The sequence below is a fragment of the Chamaea fasciata genome, unplaced genomic scaffold (assembly GCF_029207755.1).
Source record: "Chamaea fasciata isolate MVZ Bird 193981 ecotype frontalis unplaced genomic scaffold, bChaFas1.0.hap1 SCAF_3, whole genome shotgun sequence".
In the NCBI taxonomy this organism is placed as follows: Eukaryota; Metazoa; Chordata; class Aves; order Passeriformes; family Sylviidae; genus Chamaea; species Chamaea fasciata.
Window position 1 is genome coordinate 47,638,954 of NW_027094088.1, and position 27,323 is coordinate 47,666,276.

The 27,323-nt window shown below is 36.7% G+C and overlaps 1 protein-coding gene and 1 long non-coding RNA gene across 3 annotated transcripts in view; both read right to left on the reverse strand.

Annotated features, from left to right (window-relative positions):
- The window catches only part of LOC136286846 (SAM and SH3 domain-containing protein 1-like), a 532,287-nt gene that overhangs the window by 253,533 nt on the left and 251,431 nt on the right, over nucleotides 1-27,323 (reverse strand). The window lies entirely within an intron of this gene.
- The window catches only part of LOC136286847 (uncharacterized), a 72,178-nt gene continuing 60,587 nt past the window's right edge, over nucleotides 15,733-27,323 (reverse strand). Inside the window, exons 2-3 of the long non-coding RNA XR_010720007.1 lie at nucleotides 18,873-19,009; nucleotides 15,733-16,024 (exon numbers count right to left, since the gene is read on the reverse strand). This is a non-coding gene — a long non-coding RNA (uncharacterized lncRNA). The remainder of the gene's footprint in view (nucleotides 16,025-18,872; nucleotides 19,010-27,323) is intronic.

Consider the following 27,323-nt stretch of genomic DNA (forward strand, 5'->3'; position numbering starts at 1 on the left):
TAATAAATAAATGAAAGGATTTGAAATCCAATGAAAGAAACAAATTTGGCTGTATTTGACACACAGTAGCATCTTTAAAACAGACTGCCAACAGCCAAAATTTTCCTTTCCTATCTAGTCAAATCCCCATCCTCATCTGAGATCTAACAGAAACTTGACATTAAATGACTAAGCAAAGAGAACCTATTGAAGCTCATCAGAGACAATGAGAGAGCTCCTGAATATTCATGAGGTATCCAATATTGAAAAAGAAAACAAAACAAACTACAACACCCCCAACACCAAAAAGCATAAAGCAAAACACCATCCTCTCTGCCCCACCCCCAACTATTGACTAGTTTTTATACACACTGCTTCTGCACTAAATCCTTTATCAGAGCTAGTACAGTGGTTTTAAAAAATACAATATATAAAAGGAAAATCCTTTCAATCTTTTTACTCATGTTCCTTCTTAAAAACTTCCTTCTCCTTAATTTTCTTGAATTAAATTCAAAACACTAACAGCATGTGCCAAGTTTGACCATTTACAGCTATTTATCACTAAATTTTATAATGTGATGAATTTTTTCAATTTCTTCTTTGTTAAAATGAAGATTTTAGATGGATCTTGCCATTAGGTACACCACTGAATTTTACAACTGGAACTCAAACCCTATCAGTTTTAGAAATAATGTTTAACAGATTAGATTATAAATTACTGCAACCACAATCCCTCTAAAATGAAACAGTGACAGTTGCTGGCTGGCAGCTGTAATAGAACTGAAAAATATAGCTCTGTAGAATATAAGCAAAATGGATTAATATTTTATTTGCTCAAGGAGGAAAGAATTCACACAGTAATGTGGAACCCTAGAATGGATCGTGCTCAATGAGAAATATCTTCTCAGTTCACATGGGAGGTTCAGTATCCTTGAATTTTGAAAATTTACCTCACTTCCAAATCCTGGGTGTGCCCTTTAGGTCACCTCTTTCTAATCCTTCCCATTTGATGTTAGCAGGTGATAATCTCATTGATATAATACCAATACTACAGTGGTAGATCATGTCAATCATTATACCTGTTACACCAAAGAAGTCTAAAAATCCACATCTTTTAATTCAGGTCTGCAATCAACAACAACAACAACAATAATAATAATATTTATCAAAGAGTGTTTCTGTCAGCTTCTGAATTGTCTGCCCTTTACCACACACATTCTACCACAGGCAGGGTTTGGAAGGGTTAAACACGCATCATATAGGTGAGGATGTTGCTCTGTGAACTGTAAAATCAGTATTGAAAGCATCTTGGCAAAAGATCTTAGGCCCTGGCTTAATTAAAGTTGAGCTTGTTGTGCAAGTAAACGACACACAGTCGGGATTTGCTCTCTGCATAATTTACACATCCCTCGCTGGCTTGCTCTCAAAGCATCAGAGACTAATTCTAAGGCAAGCCTTGCATGATTTGATTCAGAGGTCATGTCACTGGAATAAAAAGAAAGAAAAATCATTCACTGATATGTTCGGAAAAGCTTAGCTCAGAGTTTCAAAGCCCTGCATTTAATCTCAGTATGCAGAAGAATGAACATTTAGCTAGATAGTCTGCAGTAGAAGAGTTCAAGATTCTGTACACAAGTGAAAGATCTGTAAGTCTTACTCAGTTCAGTAATAGAGTACTCCACATCAGAGATCTTCGGAGTGAAGTGTTATAACTAGTTATTCTTTAATTAGTACGGGTACAGATCCTTGAATGTATTGATGTGAACATAAAAAGCTTGGAGCAAATGCATTTTTTAATTGAAAACTGTGTATGTCTAAGTGTACCTTTCACATTTTGAAATGAGATCTTAGATTCGAATTTCTCCAGTGAAAAAAAACTGTATCATTCTATGTGCTCCTGAGCGCGTGTGTCAAACAGTTTGATGCTTTTTGGCTTCCTACCGAGGTAGTAAAGTTATTATGCTCTCCATCTGTTGTTCCTTACACTGTTGAAGTTTGGTAACTGGCAACACTCTTAAATACACAGGGTATTTAAATACAGAGGGTCTGTAAGTTATCTGCACTTGCTGGCAAGGAAAAATATTTTCAAGTACTTCAAGCACAGAAGAATGAAAAAAATTGGGGTGTAAATTGATCTCATGTCATGTAAAGGAAAGTAACAAATCTGTGTTGTCATCACGTTTTAGACCAGAACTATACTTTTAAATCATTTGAGAGTCAGTGAAAATGAAGTTTTCACAAAGACTGAAAACACCTATATGCTTAGCTTACAAAAAGAGACTAAATTCTACCTTTGATACAAAATCCAAGGGAGAAACTCAAGAGTTGCAGTTGTATCAGGCAGTAACTCAAAGGAAAGGGGCATGGTGACAGTTTTACGGCGTTCCAAATCATTCCCACCTCTGTGACAGCTCAGGCACACCGTAGCAGAAATGGAGCAGTGAGGAAGGATTTCTACCTCAGCTCTCATTCATGTTTAGCAGCACTGGCTTGCTGCCCTCTGGGTTACAACTTAAAGACCAGGACAGTGGTGCAGATGATTTAGGGAATCTCCTGACAATAGGCAACATCCACAATTTGGGTCAAAAATGAGCAGGATGATATTTCACTAAAACATGCTTAATCTTGTGTTTGAAACATTAATACATGAATGCAAACGAAAGGCTCTATAAAACACAAAAGAAAAAAAACCTCCTTTTTTCTTTTAAAGATTTCAGTGCTATAAAATAAATCCTGTGAAAATATGCAAGCAAAGATGTAAGAAGTATTTAAACTCAGATAAAGAACAAAGTAGTAAACCAATTTAACTGTAAAAAAGAAGGCCATAAAAGAATACATCACTGAAAAAGATTATGTTTTTCTACCACATACTGATCACAATCAAATCATGATTTATAAAACAATTTTTGCAAATAGGCTTTGCACACTGGATTGTTCTAACAGGTCATGTCTTTTACGTGACTTCAGAAACCTTTCATAATGACAAAATGTAACACACAGATCTTGAGATTACTGCATGGTCATAAAACAAGGTGATTCCTCTTGCTTAAAACAAATTAATTTTAGAAAGTCATTCTCCTCAAGATATAAGACATCCTACTGGCACAGATCCTACTGCTCATTCTTTAGCCCTCTCTCTGTAGCTCATTGCTCAGATGGAATTTCTGTTTTAATACAAAGTGGCTGATGTGAACATATTCACAAGCAACTTTTATAATCTATTTTTTACACAAGGGACTCACTGGCAACACGCACGTAGCATGTTAAGGCAAAATGTCGCAGAAAATGCCTTGCAATAGTAACTCTCATTGTGAAAAATCTGCCTCAATATCCAGTAACAACATCATACATATTGCCATCAAGTTGCTTATTTTTCATAAACAATATGCTACACCTTAATGACCAGCCTATTTTGTATTTTTTTAAGTGCCTCACAGGCAAGTCCTATCTGACCAACCTAGAAGTCTATTTTGATGGAACAACTACACTGGTGGACAAGGGAAAGGGTAGACGTCATTTCTCTGGATGTAAGGCTTTTGACATGAACCCCTCACAACATCCTTCTCTCTGAATTGAAGATATTTCTTGGTTTTGTAAAAAAATTTGTAAGTTTAACCTTGCTTAATTTTGGCAACAGACACTGATACTCCTTAGGGATTTCTATCTAGATTTTGATGTCCGTTTTAGATCCCAAAACAAAACCTAGGTGTTTGAAATTAATAGAACTAGATGTGAAATCTCATTAGATCTTTGATTCTGTCAGTTACAGTATTTCTAATGGAAGTTTTTTTTTTTTATTAAGACCCAACGTTGGACACTTTCTGCCATTTTAAGTTACAATTTCATTGTTACAGATGACACCCATCATTGATCCCATACCTAATAATTCTCAGGTTAACAACCATGAACTACATTAGTTTGGGAAGAACAATAATCATTAGAGTGATGGAATTTCTTACCAACATAGTCACTCTGGCTTTTTAAAGGCAGGTAGCATACACTGTTGATCTCAATGGTGTGGAAGACATTGGAGATATATACATATATATAAAGACCAATGATCCATTAGGTTATAAATCATTTGGAAGTAGTCCAACAGAAGCTTTCATGGTTTCCTATCTTAATTTAGCATACTTAATAATGATTCTTTGAAGCCTATTACTTATATATCATTACAGAGAGTGATCAGACTCAAAGTCATTCTAGCCCACACAAACAACTGTGATCATGCACATACACCACTGAAAAGCAGAGATTTCTAATGGGTGACTTCCCACTATCTGTGCCTCTTTCTTTGAAGAACGTATTCACTCAGACACTATTGAGGTGATGTGTGGACTTCAGCTTTTCCTTCTGAGGGGCAATATGAATGAGGCAGCATGCTTGACATCACCTTCTGCCAGGACCAGCTCCTCTATTAGAGAAGCTGACTACTGCTCTCTGTCATGACCTCACCATTATGCCGTAAACCACCACTCTGGTGGGATGTGACTTAGTCTTCTCTCTATTTAAACTTATGAACATCTCCCCTTCTCTCCACACCCAATGCTCATGTAAGAGTGTCTGGGTTGGCAGAGGTGCCCTGTATAGTCCAGGGCAGAGCAGTGTGTACCTGGCAGGAACACAAACAATGTAAATGCTGTGAACTTGAGGCACTCTGGACCTCTTTATTCTACAAGTTGGTGATCAATCTCTAACCAAGGATTCATTATTGTAGGTTCAACTTGTGATTTTCTATTTCAGCATGTAACTTTCTAACACCATGCTGTGCAGCTTTCATGTTGTTGCACTAGAACCTGACGGCACTAAACTGTATTCTTACTATAAGAAGAGATACCCCCACCAGGATAAGAAAGTAAATCTGTAATTGTTTTTCTTACCGATGTCCTATAACAAATCTGTTATTGCCTCTCTGTATTAGTAGTTGCTTTAAAGTCCATTATTTATTTCCTCTTCCAGTTTAGTGTGATTGACATGTTTTATAAACATAGCAATTTTTTCACAAGAAATAACTACTGAAACCATTTGCTCAGCATAGGCAGTGGTTCCAACAACTGGGGCTGCCCCCAATAAATCCTGCGTCCTATAATCGGTGCCCTGTCATTGATCACTCAGTAGTTTTTGATTCCTGCCTTTCAGCTTTTTATCCATCAAAGGGTATTTAAGTAAATTGGAATTATATTTTCAAGTGATACTTCATATGATCTCATAATAAATGAAAAACTTTTAGATCTACGTAATTTTTCTTCTTAACCACAGTAATGTGATCCTCTATCCACGAAATAGAGGGCATTGCTTTTCCTCTGGGTGGCTCCCCTAGCTTGTTGGTGACTGAACAAATGAATTAATTTCAAACTTATGAATTCATCATAGTAAGGATTGACCTCAAATTTCTGGAAAGAACATTATACATAATATAGTATTTGGTAACTTTTGCCTTCTCAGCTTTAATTTACTTTTTACATTATCCAAACATGAGACTGCCACATTAATTTTACTGAAATATTTAACTTTATTTAAACCATGCAGGAGTCCAAAAAATTTTAACAGTAAGTCCACCAATCAAACCCAAATTTATGTGCAATGATCTGGTCATATAATTATCTGTCTGTGTAACACCTGTAAACCTTGTTCCATGCAAAAGGTTTATACCTGCCCTAAAATAGAGATCAAGCACGGAAAACCCTAAACCAGAAATTTAAGTCTGGTAAAACTATAAGCTACAGGAAGCAGACTTTAATGATGGAAAGCATTATCCAACCTTATTTCCCTGCTAGCTTGCCTAAAATTATTCCGTCAGAAACAATTTGCCTATTCTCCTTCAAGACATATGCTTTAGGGAAGAAGGAATAATTATTTTATAAAATATTCAACAACAGCAGACCATATTTTGTGAGAGACTGTGATTATACTACTTTAGAAGTACTGCAACACAGACACAATTACCTAACATCAAATTTGGTCAGAACACCAGTAGTTGTTACTTCTGAAAGAACCTTATGAAAGTGAAATAGAATGTCAAAACTCCAAGAAGTCAAACCCAAGATTTATAAATTTCCCAAGAGGAAAAAACCTTATGCAATGCTCTATTAATGCAATCATTTACCCCCCTTAGCCTTCACCAGCCAGTTCCATGAATCGTCTCAAGCTCCTGATAGATCTACCAACAAAGGAGTGACCAGCCTTCCTTTATCGTGGTGAAAGAAGACAACAAAACACTATGGCTATAAGATAATACATTTTTTCTGTGATATTAACACTAACCAGAATATTCAGAGAGCAGTGATCTGACCACTAACCGAGGAATAGAACGATACATCTGCCTCATGTGCTAGGCAGGCACACAAATATCTCCCGAAAGGAAGTGACCTGTAAATAACATGTTCTACTATCAGTATTTAAACAAAAAAAAAAGTGTCATAGCAAATGTTTGGCAATGCACATCTAACTTCTTGAGTTGCCCAGCTCCTCCCTCCTTTTGGATTCCTGTAAGCTGTAGTTCTGAATACTAAGAAAAGCATTTGCTCTTACTTTGTAACCCCTCTTGCCCTGCCCTGCCATAGTGAATATATCTTCAAAACTGTTCCCATTGTCCTAGTTTGTTCTTTTTCTGGAAGTGCTCCTTGAACAGGATATTTTGGCTTGGAGACAGGTATGTATCTGCTCTTCCCCTGCAGTTACCCCTATTTATAATCCAGGTGTTAGTAGCTATGCTCTTGGAGTCATCAGCCACAGCTACCTTAAGTAATCTGTAGGCCAAAAAAAAAAAAAAAAAATTGCTTCAGTGAATTTGCTGAAAAGAGAAAACTGATGGGAGGGTGGACAGTCAGCACAAGGGCTGTATTTCAGACTTGCTCTGTTTTACCCACTAATTCTTCTCCTTGTAAACTGTCTCCAGGGAGGAATAAAGTGCAAATCTTTTTTTTTCTATAGACTGCAGATGACACTGCAACAGGAAAGAAAACTTCATGAAAATCATGACTATAATTGGAACGATCTCTGGATGTTTATTCATTTATGCAACATAAACTAATAATTTAACATGCAAAAGATCCACATAAATGAAAAAAAAGGAAAAAACCCAACAAAACAACTTGCTTCAGGGGCACTAAATCTAAAATTTCCTTTTATATAAGCAAGTTCTACGTATAGTAGAATTTTAATTAACATCTAATATGTTTTAAAGATAAGTTAGAGATATACAAGTATTTACGCCACTTAGAAAATCTCATAGATTTATAACTTGCTGTTAAATTATCACTTGGTGATCCATCTCCAGGTATATAGGTTCTCCTAAAATGCTGGATGTTAGATATAAGGGCTATAGGAGAAATGCTTAAATACCAATATAAAAATGTCCGTAATAAAATCAGAAGCTCTGAATTTCATGGTACTTTAATGCTGCCTCCAAAGTAATGGAAAAGCCATTTTCTAGTACTTGCTTCAAGGACTCCACTAATAGCATTTTTCACAAAGGACCTATCTTTTTTAAAATAATATATTGTGAAATTATTCTAAAGTATTTAAAATCATGCAACTAAATTTGGACAGACCTTCTCAGCCTTTTAATTCTCCTAAATGAAAGGGTTTTTTTTAAACTATTTTTAGACATAATTTTTATTGCAACTTGACATGCAGTTCAATAACAAGAATAGAATTACCAAGTTATTACTTTAATATCACCTATGACTCTTCTGCACTACTTACTCTGCCATTCTATCACCATGATCTAGCTTAAAAATACATTTCTGGCCAAAGCTGAAGACTTACTTGATGCCTTCAAACAAATCGCTGCTATCTAACCCTCACTGCAAAAAACAGTTGGCCTTCAGATGCTTGGATATTGCAAAGAAATAAAGGGGGGTGCACAGTGACAAGATATGCTGACAGAGCCGTGCTTGAAATCATATACAAATACTCACAACTGGTCTGGAATATAGACAGAAGGAAAGCAAGCATTAAACCAAAGTGCAGCAGCTCTTGCCAGCAGCAACATGCATGTCCTGAGAGCTCTGCAAAGAGGATACAGCCCACTCCCCATCTTATCACTGAAAGTGCCATGAAGCAGCTACGTAAGAGCCTGTTCACTTTTAGTAGCCAATTAACTAAAATAAATTTTATTTTGCAGACAGCAATGAAGATTCTGCTGAAAGAATTTAAAAGAAAAAAATGTAGACTAGAAATATAATTAAAGGGATTCTGTAGCAAAGGCTGACTCTCGTTTTTCAAAAGACAGCAATTTCTTTTAACTTCTTGCACTGAATACATAAATTTATTTAAAGACCAACCCATGAGGCCTGAATCAATTCGAGATTTAAAATCCGTGGGCCTGAGGACTATGGTTTGTCAAAAATTCAAAATTATTCACAAGCTACCCTAACTGCTTTCAGAGACAAGAGATCCAGACTGTGTTCTGTCTTCCAGGAATTTTAGTTGAAGTTTAAGGGCCTTTGGATCTTCCTCATTCAATCTAGCCAATGCATAGTAAAGGCACCTTCAAATGATCTCTTCCAAATCAAAGCCTTATATCATCGGGCCTAGAGGATAAAACTGCAGAAGCCTACAAATGCCTGCCTTCTGCCAAAGCAACTCTCTCCACTTGAGCTTCCTTTCCTCCAACCCACAAAAGTGTCTTCCTGTAACAAAAGAAAGAGGGGCAGCCTTTCTAATTCTCTGGGATAGCAGCACATCCACTCCCTGGATGTTTTTAGCTCCTTTAGCCTGAGAGGGTCAAAGAGAAGAATTATCCTGATGTCTCTGGACATACCAAAATGCAAGTTTCCTTTAAACTTCTCTGCTGGTTTATCTGGCAGGCTGAACTCCAAATAATTGCCGTACAAACTGGCTAAAAAGAACCCAAAACATAAAAATCTATCTCAAGAAGAAAATAAACATTGAGAAAGCATTACAGAATTACCTTGTGATTATTTCTTAATTCTGAGTAATTGCTTCAGAAGCAGTTTTATTTTTTCCTTTAAATAATTCAGTAGCAAAAGTATTAAATTGTATGAGCAAGTCTTCTGATTTCCAGCATGCACATTTCTCCTAGTTTCCCCTAAAGTTCAGAGGTACTCAAGCGTGATATAATTTCTACAGATGTAGTCAGTCACATTCATAGTATTTTAAAAAATTACCTCTGCCTTTAAATGAATGGAATATGTGATAATATATATTTGTAATGTCTAGATCTATCTACTTACTAATATATTTTGTTAGCCACATTTGCAATAAAGAGATGAACCAGAGGTCATGTTGTCAGTACTAGAATTATATGGAGAATATGAGAAAAGAGCCTCCCAAAACTTTTTATCGAATGTAAATACACATAAAATTATTTTCAAAAGTCATAGAATTTACTAGTTTTGCTCACAAATAGAAAAATTCTTGCCATTTTATTTCTTTAAGAGAAAACAAACTGATGTAATACAAATCATACTGAGTGTAAATTGTCATTTACCTGCACAGCTATAGGCAATATTAGCTTCAAGTCAATATTAGCTTCAAGCATACAAGAGTTTTTAGTTTTTTTCAGGGTAACATGCACATTCCACACAGGATACTGGTCTGAATTACGTAGGCACAGCATGGATACCTTTAAACTTGGGGCCTTTGAGGGCTGTGTTTGGAATACAGATTTATTCTTGACATGCAATTAACTAAATTTAGATGGCATTCCTGCAAAATTTCTTACTCTCCTGATTAGAGACTAAAACCCTAAACCTATACATCCAACATCCTCAAAGAGAAAAGTAACAAGTTTCTGAAGTTTTTACACTTGTAGGCAAATGAAATATTAACTACATATACAAAACAAATTTACATATAGGTGCCAGGGAAGTTCAGCAAGCCAATACACCCAGACCTTCCATAAAACTGTACATTGTAAAAGATAAACCTGAGGAAAAGCAGTTCCCTGCTTGCAGCCCCAGCACTGTTAGAATATCCCTCCTGCCAGGCTACATTTCCTAAATATTTAAGCTGCTCTGGCAGATCTATTATTTTCTCACTAATTCAGAAGCAGGCAGTAGGTGGTGGCAATGTGACAGATGCAGGGAAAGGTCTGAAATGCATAGTCCCTCATATTTGTGGTGCTACTAAGCTAAACTGATCTCACAGTAATCAAAAAGTCTCTATATCAAAATTCTACTAAAGAGTACCTGAACTTAAAGGGAAAGATCTTTTAATATGTAATATAAGAAAAAAACCCAAACAATCCACACAGAAAACCTTTTATTTTATTTAGGTTGACATTACTAGCATGTTTTATTTAACATATTACCCTAAGACAAGAGTAAATTTCCCTGCCATTTAAGCAGTCACACTAGTGGTGATGCATTGTCTGACAGCAATGACATTTTTGAATTGGGCAAAGCAAGGGCGGAACAACCCTAGAACTTCCTCCAAACAGTGCGTATTCACATGGCTCCATAGGCAAGCAGGGCTGGTAGTAATTACAAATACAATCAGTGATGTTCTGTGCTGATTTACTTTGAAGAAAATCTAAAAGCAAGTGCTACATTAAAGAATCCATGAATATTGACTGTACAAATGTTTTGACATACCCCACTAACACTACAATTAGTTCCTTCAGGCCTGAACAGACAGCCTGGAGCTCCAGCCACAGAAAGGCACAGCCTTGTCAAAGCTTGCCCTTGACCTGAGTGGCAGTTACAGACCGAAACACACAAATGTGTGACACGAGAGAAGAAAACAACCCACGGGGAGTGCACTCTGTGCTGCCCCCACACCCGCTGCCAAAGCACACTTTTCCAGGCAGGGTTTGCCTGGAGATCATATAAATAATTTCTTCCTAAGGAAGAAAGAGTTGAGACCTCTCCAAGCCACTGAAATAAGAGTATCACATCTACCCAAACTGAAGGTGATATTAATATCTCTATGACACTTATGGCTAGAGCATGGGAAATGACTCATTTGACTAATAATGATCCACTGTGGATCAGCTAACCGACAGTATTAACGGTACTTAAAAAGATTAAAATAGCCTGAATGCTTTAACATTTTTTACAGGAAAGAAAGAAAGAAGGAAAGAAAGAAGGAAAGAAGGAAAGAAGGAAAGAAGGAAAGAAGGAAAGAAGGAAAGAAGGAAAGAAGGAAAGAAGGAAAGAAGGAAAGAAGGAAAGAAGGAAAGAAGGAAAGAAGGAAAGAAGGAAAGAAGGAAAGAAGGAAAGAAGGAAAGAAGGAAAGAAGGAAAGAAGGAAAGAAGGAAAGAAGGAAAGAAGGAAAGAAGGAAAGAAGGAAAGAAGGAAAGAAGGAAAGAAGGAAAGAAGGAAAGAAGGAAAGAAGGAAAGAAGGAAAGAAGGAAAGAAGGAAAGAAGGAAAGAAGGAAAGAAGGAAAGAAGGAAAGAAGGAAAGAAGGAAAGAAGGAAAGAAGGAAAGAAGGAAAGAAGGAAAGAAAGAAAGATTCCAATGCAACATAACCTAATCCAAGGAGAGAAAATATCTGGGAGTAGTAATGTAAATTAGAATTTATTTTTAATGACTGTCATTGATTTTCAGACAGCTCTGTGAGATGGTTTCTCTCCACTCACTGCTCTCCAGCGCTACCATACTACATTTATACCCGCCTTAGGATGTCAGGGAGGACTGAAAATTTCCAAATTGTCAAGTTAACAAATGACAGGGCTCATAAGGAAAACTATATCATATCATAAGGAAAGCAATAATTATTAGGTTTCTTAATAAAATTATTCCACACAAAGTTCACATTATAATAATTGCTATTTTGAGAGAAAAATTCTGAGCAGAAAATCTGCATCATACAATACAAATTAATCTATGGAAAATGCCAACAAATTTGATAGCATTTTCAATATTTGCTGGAAGCTGTTTATTGATTGAAGATGCATAATTAATATAAACAAGCATTGCAACTGCAATTCATCCTTAATAATACAGACAGAATTAATCAATCCATCTAGAAATTTAAGCTTCATGCAATTGATTATTATTTAAGAACACTAGAAATGAAACATCCTTTTAATACAAACACGGTGTTTGAAATAGTCTCGAGATGTATCATGAATTCTAGCTAATTCTATGCTATGTAGAGAGAAAAAAAATCTATTCTTGTGTAGATTTCTATTTTTTCAAATCTGGTAAGCAAGTTTATCCCAATTTATCATTTCTTATACTACTCAAGAGTGATCAGGGTATCTTAAAAAAACCTCCTATGATATTTAAAAAAAAAAAAATACACCCAGACTTAATATAACTTTTTTTTTTTACTGCTTTTGTTATATTTAATTTCAGAGAAGCAGCTTCAAATCTTTTAGTATGCACTACCAAAACTTGATTTCTTTTTAAAATGGAAGACAATATGCTCAAGTACAGGCTATTCTAGTTGTAAGCAACTGTCTTCTGTACTGTGTCTCAAGAAGAAAAATACTCCAACCAACTAAACTCGAAGTATCACAAAATTCTCCCCAAAACAAAAGAATACAAACCACCCTCCAAACCAAACCAAAGACTCACCCATCCCTACCAGTCCTTCAATATTTTCTGTTTGACTCACAAAAAAAAATAACTTCCCATTACTGTTGAGTGCTCTGTTAACTCAGTCATCATTTGTGGGTAGCCCTAGAGTTTTCATTCCTGACAATGACATAAGGCAGATAATAAAATCATGTGTCACACTGACTGCTAGCTGCATAATATATCTTCAAAATTGACCAGATACTGTTTTACTTGACACTGTATGTGAAATGTGGTTGGATATCATGTACCTCCCCTTGGGGATCCATAAAGATTACTAACACCCACAAAATTGTTGTGACATTTTCATGCTTGGATGTCCCTATGAAAGCTGGAGAGACGTTGCAGAAAAAAAAGTCATGTCTTAAGGATGTTGCCATGGTGAATTTAATTCTCGATTTACATATTCACTGAGTGAGAAGACACAATACTGGACAAAATCAGAATGTTAACTTTCATAGATGGTTAAATGTTTGCATTTTACATTGTAGAGGTTCTTAGCTGAAGAGTCTGGTTCCTATTTGTAGAATGGATATAGATCCAAACATTTTAGTTTTGGATCCAAGCAGGAACTGTATTTTGAACAAAATGGTGCCCAGTGAAGTATGACCCCTGACAGATCAGGCAAATAAACTGCTATATTGAACTTAATCTATTTGCCTCAGTTCTAGACTTCCTACTGCTCAAATGTTTTTTAAATCCTTTTTGTGATAAAACTCCAGAAAAAATAATCTATAAATAATCTATAAATTGGATGATGATGCCATTTTTTAATATTATATGTGTAATGATAAAACATCTTAGAAGACTCAAAGGGATATAAATTGGTCTGTTTGAACTGAGTAAGGTGCAATAAAGCAGGTATAGGGGCTGTGCACAAAGAAAGAACAGCAGAGGGGAAGAAAAGATTTAACAGAGATCAGAAGAAAAGAAGAAAACCTTCATAACATTTCCAAATTCCTAAAAGCTAAATATACTGACTTTAACTAAGCTACTTTAACACTTTTTTTGCATGATGATATATAATTTTGGTTTACTTATGACTTACACAATGTCTATATGCACACATACATTCCCCAACAACACACCCTCAAACTATTATTTCATAATATATATTTTGTAATTTGTTTCACTTGCACCTGGAATATTTTGTTTTATGCATCTGCCAGGTGCAAGACAAGCAGCAGATTACAATGCATGGCACTATCACAGCATTTAAAGCAAGCACATACGTGTTTATACTACAGTGCATTAGCAGTATGTCGTGCAGAAGAAGCAGTGCAAATTGGTACAGTACCAGTGCTATCAGAGGAAGCCTTTATTGTCACCGTTTTCTCCTCCTTCAACTCACCTTGAGCTGATACTGCTATTGCTGCAGTCAGTTCCACAAAGCGATACAGACAGGGGCACTTAACACCAGTTTTACTTATAGTCATTTCCTGGCCTATTTGTGAATTTTTGGAAGACAGATGCTTACTGACATGTGTAACATCAAATTTGATAAAACTTATTTTGAAAGGGGCCTCTAGGTGTAACTCTAATACAAAATATAAATCATTTTTCCTCCATTCTTGATGAAGATAGGTCAGAGCTGTTGATAAATCCTCTGGGGCTTTGCATGCGAAGTAATATGAATATCAAATCAATTCAATTCCCCTCCTTTACTACTATTGCTTAAAAAAAAGGGCTTTTTAATGTCTTTCCCTTTAACAACAACATCAAAGAACTATGGAAAACAAATTTTGCATTAGGAAGGCTGTGTCGAAAAACATTTCACTTCAAACCAGGCACCACACAGAGCTGACAAGATGAGAGATTTAAACACTAATTAGCATCAATTTCTTTATTGAATTATAATTTCAAGAAAATGTTGTGTGACCCTCTGATTTAAATACTGTTTTCCCTTCAAACATGTTTGTCATTGCCAAAATGGGTTCTTAGATTTATAGGCATGAATTGTACCTTTCAAAAGTTTGATTCTTACAGATGAGCCCGTTTCCACATTTATAACCAAAGGGTGCAAGGACTGTATTGACCACAATATGCATATTAAAGACCAGAACTGTAACAGAGTATGCAAGGCACTATATCTATGTCACACTTCTACCTGAGAAACAACTTCTTCTTACATGCTGAATGGGCAACAGAAAATGTGTAGTCATTACTCTCTTTTAACTACAAGTCCCACCTTGACTGGCAGACAAACACATTCTGGACTCCAAACTTCTCTAAGAAGGCTTTACAGTAATAACAAAACTGCACATAAGTAGCTTCTCCTCCATACAGACACCAAAACCACTCATTTGCCTGAATGATCACACAGGTGTAGAGATTTGTAAAGCATTACAGGTTAATTCACACCTACCTCATGTGAATCCTCTCCTTCAATATTCATGTGTGAAACACATGAACCACAGATTTCATAGATGAGTGAACATAAGAAGTGGAAGCTATGAATGCTTCTTTCTGTACAGCTTCCCACATGTAAAAAGAAAGGAGACTTACACGGAGTAGATGAAAACAGGCCTGAAATAACTTCATGATAGGGGGCCAGTGGCTGAGTGAATGCTGAAGTCTTAATTAATAAGGATTATAAGGTGTGTTGTGACTGAGATGCCAGAACATCAAAGAGGCACCCAGGGGACTAGCTCACCTCTGTCCTAATGAGGTTGCCTTGACAAAGAAGAAATATGATGATGCAGGCAGTCTATATATAATTTATGAATTCTTGGCACCATTATGATTCTGACATGTATTTGTTTTAAGGAGGAGCATGTGTCCGTGGGAAAGGGGACTCCAACATGTCTCTGTGGGAAGCAGGCTCAGGTGAAGTGATTATCTCATAACATTGCTGCGCTGAGTCCAGGGTGGGAGGCTAAGCAGGCTGCCTTGGTGGGCACAATTTGTCTAAGGCTTTGTGCAAAGGAGTGCGGGAGCAGTCAATGAAGTCACCATAACAATAAATCAACTGAGCCCCCAAGGAGCATTGGCACAACACAAAGAAGTGAAGAGTCTGCTTTCCTGGCAAGTGGAGTCCTAAGCAGAGGGTCAGACAAAGGGGGAAAGCAAGTCAGTTTAAAACAGAGGGGTTCTGAAGGACCTTGAGGCCATTGAGAAAACACACTAAAGGGATCCCTACTTTTGCATTCCTTGTGCAAGTTATGAAAAAGTTACATTCTAATCCTATGCAACATAAACATATCTATAAGCCATACTCTGTCACACAACTGTAAAGAGAAGAAGTGTAGGTACAGAGCATTCAGGGGGCAAAGCACAATAGCATGTAAGTGATTTCCAGGTTGGTCAGAAAGCACAATTCTCATTAAGGGAAGGCAAGACCATGTACTCAGCAAATATGCAACTACAAACCAAACAAATACAAAAAAGAGGGAAGGAAGGGATTTGGTCCCTTCAAATACCAAAATCAGAAAAATTCAGAGTACAACAATTAAGGTGAAGACACAAATGTTGTGGAGTTACTACAGGACTGAGAGAACTTCTAAACTTCAAAGGTGTAACAGGAGACACTGCCTCTGCCAGGAGACACTGGAAACTGGAATAAAAAATTAAAGACACAGTCATAACTAGCTTAAACATAAACAACAAACAATACAGCAAAAATCAGAAATGAGACTATAAGATCTTTGTTGATCTCCCAAAAAGTCAATATTTGGAGTTTATACAAAGAAGTAAATGAGGTATTTACTAGATATATTCAGGACAAAAAAAGTAACTTTCAACATAAAACACCTCATATATTTCATATATACTAAGCAGCAAATTCTGAGCTGAATTACACCAGCACATCCTAGTTTGTTTATTCAGAGGCATGAGAATGTCCTCCTCTATGAATATTCAGAGTAAGATGCATTGAGAGATACGGGGATTGCTGTCCCATCCCTAATCCTCTTGGCCTTACCAGTTAGTATTATGTATTTGATGCTCAATGTTTTTAAATCACAGAATGGTTGTTTTCTACCCTGTGTAGGTGTGCCTGGCTTTTTAAACTAGTGATCCGCAAAAACAATTAGAACACTGTTTACCAGACCACATGAAATGCTCAAATGATACAGCAAAGCACAGGTTCGGAGATAAAAGGATTATTTCAAATTAAACAATCGTGATTCTTTCGCTGCAATTTATAATGTTGTGTTGTATGTTAGAATTTTGAAAGCCTAGCTCAGTACTTTGGTTATACTGAGCTTTAGGACATCTCAAGTGATGCCACTGTGACTTTTTTCAAAATATACAAGTTCTGTTTTCCTGAATGATACCATGGTTTTGACCTCTGTTTCACTAGGAGGCAATTAAAAAAAAAAGCCAAATAAAAATACTTTGAATAATTTCAAATGCAAAAGAAGAGATAGAGCAAGTCAGTTGGCATCATTCCACAGTTGTTGCAGAGGATCTGTCCTTCTGCAATTATCATAGATGTTTAGACTTGCAAGGAGACCTATTTAAAACCCCTCCATATTTGGATGTGCTGGTTTAAGCTGGGAGGGAGTCAATTTTCTTCATAGCAGCTTGTATGGGACTGTGTCTTGTATTTGTGCTGGGAAAAGTGTTAAAAATCTAGGGACGTTTTCATTATTGCTGAACTGTGCTTATGTAGAGTCAAGGCCTTTTCTGCTTGTCAGCCAACCTCACCAGCAAGCAAGCTGGAATGGCATGAAATCTTTCTTTAGGGCTGAAGAGGAAGGTTGCAGGGCAAGGAAGGGGGGGAGCATCTGAAGTTATAACATTTTTCTTCCCAAGGAGAACTTCCTTCCTTGTTATTCATGAGTGAACAACTGCTTGCTGATGGGAATTAGTGAATGAATTCCTTGTTTTGCTCTGCTTGTGTGTGAGTGTTATTTGCTTTACCTGTTAAACTGTCTTTACCTCAACACACAAGTTCTCATTTTTACTCTTCTAAATCTCTTCTCCCAACCCACTTGGGGAGGAGTGAGTGTCTTTTTGGAGCTTATTTGCCAGCTGGGATTGAACAACAAAATGGGAGTGTGAATGGCCTCGATGCATTTAAACTCTTTTTCAACTGACAGTTGAAGTGTATGCTGAAAAGTCAAAGCTGTTGTAGTAAAATCAACTTGACTTTCAAAACACATTCAAAGCCCCACCCTGCTCTTGTTTATGAGGGAAGGAAAAAAAATGAATCCCAAACATCTCTGTGTGTGTCTTATGGGGGGGTGATTTTAGTGCTGGAAACTGCTGAGACAAACTAACAGATTAATGCAGGCATTTATCCCATATGAAATTAAGCCCACACTATTTACATTCAGCTTTCACTGAAACTCTAAAGAATTTGATGGCTAAACTTGCCTGATTTATCCCAGAAATTCCAAGTAACAGCACTAGCCTTTAGTAAGCAAGAACTTAGAAACCTAGAAAATGCTCCTACCATGTCTTCATGGAGTGGTAACACAACTTGAGGAAATTAATGTGGAAAGCTTAGTACCACATTTGCTTTCATTTTCTAGAGCTAGTTGATATCCCACAGACAGTATCAAGACCAATATTCTAGCACCAAAAAAGTAGCAAAACATCCATGGAAAGTGACTTTTCCCACTACTCCAAAATAGTGACTCTCACACTACTTTCCCTGTGTCACGGAAATGGATGGTGAGAGACTGCGCGTCATCATAGATGCAAAAGATGGGTCAGGCTGCAAAAGGGCGAAATGCAGCCACATGGTGCTCATTCTCAGCATCCTCGATTGTAGACAAGTAACAAGGCTCAGCTTGCACACATAATTCCCTGAGTCCTTTTCTCTTCCCACAGGCATACAAATCAGGTGGAAAGTTCTTGAAATTACTGCATTTTTTCTGATTCTTAAAGTTGCCTTTGTGTACTATAAAGGCTATGCTGCCTGCTGAGTAGAAACTCTTGCAGTTCTTTTTTCAGGTTTTATGGATGTGCTTTTTTTGGTATATGGTCGAGTTTCTCTTTTGGTTTTGTTTGTTTTTTCCTTTTTGGTTTTGTTTGCTTTTTCCTTTTTGGTTTTGTTTGTTTTTTTCAATTAAAAAAAATACAGTCAGTCATCCAAAACTCACTTGACTTAACCCAAAGGATAATAAGCATGAGGAAAGTATCAAGATCTGCTTTCAGAACTGGCAATAAAAATAATGAACACTTTGTGTGGTATTTTGCTTTCATATGTTAATTTCAGATTCACAGTCAATACCATATATTTGAAACTTAAATAAACATAAAAAGGTTAAAAATACAGGTTCCACTGAATAAAGGCAAACATATCTTTCTGGGTAAGCTACACGAGATAATAAAAAAATTGACATCAAAGAAAGCACCTCATTCAGGCCTTTCAAAATACTTGTCATTAAAAGATGGTTTGTTGAAACTTCAGACAGGCTAAATGTATGCTACATTTTGAGTAAAAGAATTACCTTTCCAGGGTTGCAATTACAACTGTACTTAGTTGTCATGGCAACTTGGTGACATATACATGTCAAATGAAGACATCAAGAGACAGATAGTGATCTTCAAATCACTGCATGCCAAGTATCATTTTTCATTGGTATATCTGTGCTCAGTTAGGAAAAAAAGATTAAAAATAGAAAATTAACATTTAAAAATGTTTAAATAGCATTTAAATTGCAATACCAATATTCCATTTTGCAGAGCTATTTTAGTATCCTTAGATTAGTGTCTGCTTTCTCTTCCTTCTTTTTTTATATATATATTTTTTTTTTTTTTGGTTAACATGTTCCCAAAATAGAAGGACGACATCCAGGAGTTGAAAGGAAAAGAGGCAAAGAGGTCAGGATCAGCAACGAAGGTTACCATGCTTTGGTGACTGCTGAGTCCTCCTATTATCCTCCACCTTCTCTTCCTGTTTTAATTGTCCTGCTATCTCAACATGGATATTTTCAGTCAGATGTTCTTTTTGACCTGTGCTTCAATAACTTTAGAGCCAGGAAAAAGAAAAATGGGTCTATACTAAACATCATTGTTGAGCATGCCCCAAAGATCTGAGGCTCTGCAAATATTCCAGCTGTGATCTATTTGTACAGGTTGAGACAGAATCCAGAAAGCATCCACTACAAACACGGCTTTCAGTTCTCTTCAACAGACATCTCATACTGTGGTGCCATCATCTATACTGCTGTTTTTACTTCTACTGACCACAGTGGCTTTGCTTTGTTTTATATTAAGGTTTACAACAAAGGTTTTCTGAGTTGGTGTTCAGTTTCTTCAAACTGACTGCTCACCCCACGCTGCTGTGTTCACTAATGCCAGACCATGCAGTACCAGTTTAAAGTGGGTCAAGCATGAAGAAACTTGTGCATCCTTCCATCTAACCCAAGTCCATGCAGGTGTTTGTGCTGTAACAAGACACAGGCATCATTCCAATTTAATGTTTTCCTGAATACCAAGAAGCATAAGAAAGCAGAAAGGACACAATCCAATTGGAATCTTGTCAGGAGAAAGTTATTCTTTCAAAGCTTTTAAACAAACTGGAACAGGGATAGATTGTTCACCATGGCTGAGATATTTTTGATCTAGCACTGAACTGTCTCAAACCCCAAATTCACCACCTTATCAATCTCCACTTTACTATAAATCTGCCTTGTACCCACAATAGAAAACTAGGCACTAGAAAGGTAGAGGGGAAATGAAAATTTGTTTAACTCATTAGTAAAACATATTTTGAAGTTACTCCACTTAATGCATACAGATTTGTCAAGACAAATGCCAACATGAGTAAGTTTGCTTTGGCTTCTTTGATATATTCATTTTAAATGAACTCAAATAGATTTTACTCTCTGTTGTGGCTTAGGAATGGTATTAGTGTTCCCAGAAAAATGAAAGACCATGAGCCTCTCCACTCCACTTCCCGCCCCTTTTGGTCAGAGAGAGACAAAAGGCAGAGATCCTGAGTTGATATAAAAACAATTTTTGGAAACAGTAACAAGACAAAAAACCCCAAACAGTAACAGCAACAATATTAATAAAAAAAATATACAAAAAAGAAGGTAATTTATGCACAAAAATGATCACTGACCAACTGACTCAGCACTATGCAGCCCCGGAGACAGAACAAAATGGCCCCAGACCCTCTGTTTTTCCCCCAGGCCTGAGGCAAATAAAACCACTGGTGGACAAATATTCCATTCAGAACCAGCATTACCACCATTCCCTTCACCACTTTCTCCCCCAGAAAAAAAAACACCCCAGTCATTCTGGGAAATGAGAATCCCCATCCCTCACTCTGGCTGTGACATAATATGGTGTCAAATAGTGAAATATCTTGGCCATGCCCACACAGCTCCAGGCTCCTCTCCCTCTCGGCCACTGTGAAAGATCAATCCTGTCCTTGGCTCAAACTCTTATTTCTAAACACTTCCAGTAACCTGAATGACTTAACAGAAAAGGTTCTTCCCTCTGCACAGGAAAAAAAAACTCCCACATCAAAGAGTTAAAAAACAAAAGGATAATAAAAAATTAAGTAAAATACATATAAGTACTCACCAGAAAACAATTTATCTAAATGGGAAATAGTTTTAGTTAGTATTTGTCAAAGAAGCTTAGATTTTTCAGAGAACTTAGAAATTTCTCCCTAAAATTATATGTTGAATTACACAGTGAGATGACTGCTTTCAGATTTTCACTGTTAAGAGTGCTGAAGAAGGATCATCAAGAAAGGTAAGCAGTGCTCCACCATATATCTTTTCCAAATGATGACTCCATACTTTTCTTGTCTTCATACCCTGAACAAATGCTTCATAAAAAGACACTAGCCTTCTTAAATTTTATCATCTCTCAAGCTTGTAGACATGACAACATTGATAAACCATAATAGTGAGCATTTTTTTTTCTCTTGTGCAAAGAAAGACAATCTTCTTAGTCCAACTTCATGCAAGAGAAGGGAAATAAAAAGTAATCTAAGGCAGCCTCCAAGGCCAGGTATCTCACTGTGTGGTAAGCATCATTAGAAAGCACCCACTCCTTAGCAAACACTGCATAAGACAAAATAGAAAGCATATTGGTATATATGCACATGCATATAATGAAAGGAGGAGAGCTCTTTTATTAGCACTAGTTCTACATTTGGTCTGCAGTGACCTTTGAAATTTCCCTTTTAAATTAAATTATATTAGGGATTTTCCTGACACTCAGAAAATTAAATACATGGTCTTGTCAATTATTAGAAATTTCAATATGAAAGGCCTATCTTGGTCAGATGTCTATATCTATTTATTAAAATATTTTCCTGTCATTCATATCTGAGTATCAGTTATTTTACACTTCTGATTTGAAACAAAATAAAACCAAAAAATCATTTTTTTAATATTTTGTTTGACCAATGAATGAAGTATGTCCTTATTTATGATCTTAACACAAAGAGAGTTTACATCAACCTTGGTCAAGTTGTGAATTTGCCAGTAAAAGATACAGAGTCATGGGTATATTCTATTATAGCCAACTCTAGTGCAGCCTGAAAGAGCCACCTCATTTTGCACAAGCCTCCAAATATCCATGAGACTATAACAGCCCTCACTTACTACAACTACAGTGGACTACAAGTTGTCTCTGTAAGGAGTCAGTTATTAAGACTATATGTGGTGCCATAGTCAGTCAAAGGTTATTGACAACCTGTACGTCTCCCAGGACTGCATTTATCACTTATATCATCTGAAGCACTGCAACTTTCCCAGCAGGTAAAATAACATTTCTAAAAATTTAACAAGGTTTCTCAATTTCTTTCCATTGGGAATTTTAAGAGCTGACACCAACATTTTTGCAAGGAATGAACTTCTGCATATTAGCACTTTTTAGCCACAGACTAAATTTTAAGGTCCAAAAGAAACATGAGAAATGGTAGACCAAATAGAAAACTCATTCCCAAGTTGGATAACACAGAGGAAAACACAGCTGATTAAAAAATTGTCCACTTGTACTAACAGGGAAGAGTAAGTGCAGGTAAAGTTTTGTTCAACCCCTTGAATTTTTCTGAAATTAGTAGGTGCTAAAATATTACAGATGTAAAAAGGAAACTGCTAATGTCCAGACAGAGTCCAGGCTAGGAGCTCTAGGAAGGAGTCAGAAAGTAACCCTGCCACTCCACCCATTAATGTAAATAGGAAAACAACCCAAATAAAAATGTCCTCAATTATAAAATAAGCAAAGATTTTAGTAAACCTGCTTCTGTGCTCCTTTAGAAATAATCTATCTTCTCATTTTGACTTCAGAAACATTTCAGAATACGTTTTATGAAATCAGGATGCCAAGTACCTAAACAATTTGCAAAAAAATGTCTAAAATTTGAAAATTCTTCACTGTAAACATTTTTTTCCTGCTGGGAACAAACAAACAAAAAAACCAGTATCTTCAGCTTTCCTAGTGGTATTAATTTTGAATATAAATAATTAGATCAATCTTAAAATGAGGAACTCAGCTTTGACAGTAATCAATTCAGAAGAAATTGTAAGGATATCTACAAAGAAATTCACATGGTAAGTGATAGCAGTGCTATTCCCACCTGTAAGACACAGATACATGTACACATGTACATATGCAGTTTACACAGAGAAGGAAACATTTCCAGAATTGATTAAATCAAAGAATTCTTTAGATTGGAAAAGACTTCTAAAAGCATTGAGTCCAACCATTAGACCAGCACTGCCAAGTCCACCACTAAATGATGTCCCTAAGTGCCACATCTACACATCTTTTAAATATCTCCTGCCCTGACTTTTGACCTGCAGGATCTCGCAGAAAACCCAAATCATGATTTTAAACAAGGAAGGGATTGAAATGAGGGACTCCAGAATTTTCAGCTCCTGAAATTGAGCCTTGGAATTTCCAGCTGCTCAAATTGAGCACTTAATATTATGCTATGTTCCCCACTTCTTCCCCCTGTAAAAACATTACTTGCCTATCTCAGAGCTGCATACCAGATAACTTACATGATTTCAAAGTATATCCAGGGTGAAATGAAACTGATCATTGTGTAAGTAATGGTTTATTTAGTTTTCCTAAGCACGATCTTCCCCACTTTGTTCATGCATCAGAAACGCCTACAGCTGTCATCTCTTCTCCAGCTATTGGGAGAGATCAAATACATTATCATGTCGAGAGGAGTTGTGAATTATTTAAGTCCCTATGTCAAGTTTAAACTTATTTTTCAAGGCAGAGGTGGCATTGGGATGAGCCAAACTCAAGTGTCTGATATATCACTTCAGTGATCAGTAGTAGTTCAGGGAGAATTCGTAACAGAAACAAGACTTAAGAGGAGGAGATTTGAATTAGGACCTTGGCACCTGGCAGAAGAGATAACTGGTCTTGCTTGCTCCATGAGCAAACAGCACATATTGGCATGAGTGGGAGAAACTAGCAAGGGTAAAAGACATCTCTTTCCTCAATACATTTTTAAAATTTCAACACCTTAATTTTCTATTAACACTTTTTTTTTTTTTTTGTCAGTATTTTTCTTCAGCTTTTATTCATTTTCTCTTCCAAATCACACTGTGGCTTTTAGAAGGCACAGGGGTCTCTGGTGTGATTTAGAAAGACACCTTGGCATAGGAAGTTACACATCATCTACATGAGGCACAGAAGTATTTACAAGAAGCCGAGGAATTTACTAGGCAATCTCTCAATCCATTTGTCAAAGCACCTGCAGGACTCATTTGAAGGCAGGTGAACTAATAAACCTCAGAAAAGCAGCTACCAGGAGAGCATTATGTTTTACTAAAAGCATTTGTAGCCTTTGCTCACGTACCCCACCAAAACACACACACTTTTGTAACTTACTGGCTCTTATCTCACTCTCAGCTATAATAAATCAGAGGCTAGAAAAGCTAGTGGAGAGCAGAACAATAGGGTTGAAAATCATGACCTTTGTGTGTAGTAATTGAAAACCACAGAGAGTTCAGAGTGCAGAACGGACTTTTGGACACATCTATGCTGGGAGCTTTGTAGCCTGAAATTATCCTCTCTTATAACTCTAGGCTTACATAGCAGTGTTGTCAAATTGTAAACTGGAGGTGGGTTAAATAGCCATAGTCCACAGCCTTAGTACGTAATTACGGAATCAAAGACACTATACAGATATACTATTATCTTATTTAACAGAAAATTTCTTTTTTGCCTCCTGGGACAGCCAATGTTTGTACCACCTGTTAGGATGTATCTGTTTTATAAGTGTACAGAGCAGCTACTGAGACTGCAGTATTTGTAAGCAGCTTCAAAGGGCAGCTGTGTCTTTCCACACCAATGCTCCCACCATTATTACATTGTGCAGATTAAAATAACTTTGGAAAGATTTTTTAAAAATTTAAGAAAAAGTATAGTTAAGGACCAGCATAATAGAGCACTTACATCACAATCCTCTCCTACCACATCATCCCGTCTAACTTTATTCACCAGTAAGCATCATACTATTGCCCAGGCAGAGTTACATCGCTCAGCAGTGATTCACTCCTGACACTGGAACTTCTATCTTTGCCACCACACGTGAAACAACTGCATCAGTAGCTTCTGACTCTGGCTTAACTCACTAATGTATTCCCTAAGATCACAGAATCCCAGAGTTTAGTACTTTGAAAAAGACCTTTGAAATCATTGAGTCCAATCTATGACCTAAAACAACCATGTTGACCAGACCATGGCACTCAGAACCACATCCAGCCTTCCCTTTAACACCTCCCAGGACTGTGGCTCTATCATCTCCCTGGGCAGCCCTCTCCAATGCCTAATAATGCTTTCTATGAATAAAATCTTCCTAATATCCAACCCAAACATCTGCTGGTGCAGTTTAGGACTGTGTCCTCTTGTCCTGTCATTTGTTTCCACAGAGAAGAGACTGACCCTCCTTTCAGGGACTTGCAGAGATTGGTAAGGTCACTCCAGAGCTTCCTCTTTTTAAAACTAAACACCTGCAGCTCCCTCAGCTTCTCCTCACAGAATATGCACTCCAGGCCCTTCACCAGCTTCATTTCCCTTCTCTGAATCATCCACCTTCATATTAATCAAGTTAAAAAAACACCCCACAACTGGCTTGGCAGCTGCACAATTAGCAACTCACATTTCTTTTGTCTGTTACACTTCCAATTTAAATAGCTTATCCATGCCCTTGTCTTTGGAAAAAGTGTTGTCTGACTGCAACAAGCCAATTTGTCACCAAAAAGGTTGAATGCCTTTTGATTTTTGATAATAATAAATTCCCTTCAATTGAAAAGACAGTCTTCTTAGGCAAATTAAATGCTCCCAAGGAAGTCTTTTCTCTTCCCTGCTGTCCACCAGGAGGGTACTAAATTTATTGCCTGGACATTTCTGTAGGAAGCACTGCTAACCTCCACTTTCTAAAAACTCTTAAAAAACCCAAAAAACCAAAAAAACAACCTATTAAATTGCAAACAAGCTTACTGCAAGGGAATGAAAAAGCCCTAATAAATTAATAAATAAAGCCCTAATAAATAAACAAATATAAACAAACAAAAACCGTCATTTTATAATTAGATGACAAAATGAAAATAATCTGGAGTTGAAAATAATCTCTTCACATGAAACCAAACCCCATTTGATTTTAAAAACTGCATTATTACCATTTTAGTGGTAATGAACTTCCCACCAGCAACTCCCCCTAGTCTTTTTTTCAAACACATAACTTTGCATCAACAGTTTGGGGAAGATGTCACATCATACAATATTGTCATAGCGCACCATTATGTAATTAAGAGCTTCATTAACACATCAATAGAACAACAAGTTAGCCTGTTTTAGATATACATTTAAGATGTCTGAAATTGTTGCAAGTCAATTGTTGCAACAAATCAGCACTAAAATCATTGCTAAATTTTGAATTCTTAAAGTTAAATCCAGAGACAGTGGTGGAGAAATACAATGAATGAGGCTTATTATAGACACTTTCAGAAGTAAAAATCATATGTAACCTCTTCAACCACAGACTGCAAGAATATTTCTTCATCATTCTGCACCACAAAACCCAATCACTCTATCTCCATTAGCTTTCACAGCCTTGGAAATTTTAACAGGAATTGTTTTCTTCTTCCAAAGAGAAACTCTATTTCCCCCATCTTAGCCTTTCCAAGCAAAAGCCAACAATCCCATGGTTTCCAAACAAAGAAACCATCAGGAACAGAACTTTACAAATATGCTGCCCATCCTCTTGAGATGCATCTGTGAATTCACTTTTGACAGGCAGAGTTGATTTTATGTCTCTCTGTGCTCTCCTTATGGGTAGCAGTTTTTGTTACATGTGAAGACCACAGCACTAACCTAATTTAGGCTTCTGTAACACCAGGCTCAGATAACAAACAGTTGTCTCCACATTACCATCTTAGCACCAGTAGATTTATGCCTTAAGACCTAAGAGCAGGCTCTAAATCAGCTCTGCCTGCATACTAGCTATACTTAGCAATTGCACTCAGTGTTGCTTGTTAAATCATCTGAGGCCATTTTGATTACAAATTATTACAGAGTGTAATGCTAGACCACAGCATACTATCTATAAAGTGCTGCATGTCTGTGAACACCTCGTGAACAACAGGAAAGCTGGGAAACTACAGAAACAAAAAAACTCCTCACCTGTGTACTGAATCTGAGTGGATTTGTTTCTATTAGTACATAAATCAGAGTAACAGCAAATCAGCACCAATACACAAAATCATTTAAGAGTTAAAAAAAAGGATAAAAAATGTCAAAGGAAAAATAATATGGCTTTAAAGATAGAATATGGCATATGAGCTGGACTTCCAAGTGCAGCATGTAGGTACACAAGTAAAGGGCAATTGTCAAAACCCTGACATCAAAGTAGGGAAAGGAAACCAGAAATGGTATGTTCAGAAATGCCATTGGTATAATCTCCATAT